Below are 1,579 nucleotides of genomic sequence, written 5' to 3'. Positions count from 1 at the left end.
AACCCAGTAATGCAGGCTGGGAGGGGGAGGGGGGTTTAGATCTTTCAGTTGTGGTTATCATGTATGTTTTGTTTTCAGCCATCTTTCCTTGTATGTGCCGGTCATTTCTTTCTCTCGAGCGGCGCGCTTTGGGAAATATTTATTAGCCGGGTAATGCGTTGTGGTGCTGGCGTTGAGGAATGACTTGCTTTGGCACTGGTGTAGGATGCTCACGCCCCCCCACCCCCCCCCTTCCCCTTGCTAGAGCTGTTACTGGGCTTTGTTAGTTTTCTGATGCCGGCGTGTGTGCAAACGATATGCCAGGATGGATTTTTTTTTTTTTTTTTTTTTTTTTTTTGTAGAGGTACCCAGTCGAGCGCGGTAAGAATCACGTCGCGTTTAACATTACACAACATCCTCTTGGTTTCCGTTTTCCTTTTTCGGATCAGAGGTATTGAATGTTCGGCTCCATCATCTCGTCAGTTTGCGCACCCGCGGCGGACGGCAACGGCGCCCGGTGGAGCCATGCATGCCTTTATTGTTTGCTCGAGGCTGTCATGCACCGGCTTCTGTGTTCTCGAGGTAAAAATATCCTGACAGCACGTCGGTGTTCTGGCTGAGCCTACGCGAAAAAAAAAAAATGTGGAAAGCGACGGTTATGCACGGCGGATGTGAGAGCGGGAGACTGACAGGCTGATATTCTGTCATCCTCAGAGTCTTGTTCATAAACAAAGGAAGGGCGAAATAAAACGAGACAGCCTTTAGAGGAATTTTCCAGGCCAGATATTGTAATTCGAGAGCGCGAGGCTGGTTTATCCGGTCGCTATTGCCAGCTCATGACCGAGAATGTTATTCAAACGTGCGGCTTGTTGCTCGCGCCCATGAGGCGGAGGCGGCACGGGCGTCGAGGGAGCCCTGGGCAGTGTGCTGTTGGCTGAGGCACGCGGGGTATAGCATGACGAGCTGCGCCTCGTGTTCCAGCTGGCTACCATCTGCCGCAAGCCGAGCTCCTTTTTTTCTGTAGGGCAACACTTGCTGTTGACGTGAGCGCAAGTGTTGATGGATGGTTTATTGAACCTGTATTCGGTTACGGGTTTGTATTGCGATGTTCTGTAATTATTTTGTTTGTTTGTTTCTATTTTTTTGGAGGCAGAGGGATACATGGGTTATATAGAGTATCTGCAAGTGGGCTGGGTGGTTTAAAGCATTGTGCTCATGAGTTAAAGGGCATGAATATTGAATTAAGCAATGAGTATGCACTATAACATGTACCTTCGCTTGGATTTAGAGAAGCGAATTTTCGCAGTTTTTCGTCTATTGTACTTGGGGTCGGTAGAGTGGTCGTGCGAACCGGATTATGCGCAATCCAGCTCCCCGGTTGAGGACAGTCTGGGTGAAGCACATGTTTCTTTATCACGTTGCAGGCAGCTGAAGGAATGATCTATTAGGATTTTCGTTTTGCGAGGGAGAAGTGTGTAGTTATGCCCTTCGATTAAGGTAGAAAATAAGAGAGAGAGGGCAAGGACTGGAATCAAGTGAATAATGATGGTTTGCTGGGCGCTGGCTACGTGTGTCCTATGGAGGTTGGGATGTCCACGCC

Source organism: Penaeus chinensis, chromosome 15, assembly GCF_019202785.1.
Source record: "Penaeus chinensis breed Huanghai No. 1 chromosome 15, ASM1920278v2, whole genome shotgun sequence".
NCBI classification, from domain to species: Eukaryota; Metazoa; Arthropoda; class Malacostraca; order Decapoda; family Penaeidae; genus Penaeus; species Penaeus chinensis.
Note: the sequence above shows the minus strand (reverse complement) of the source record.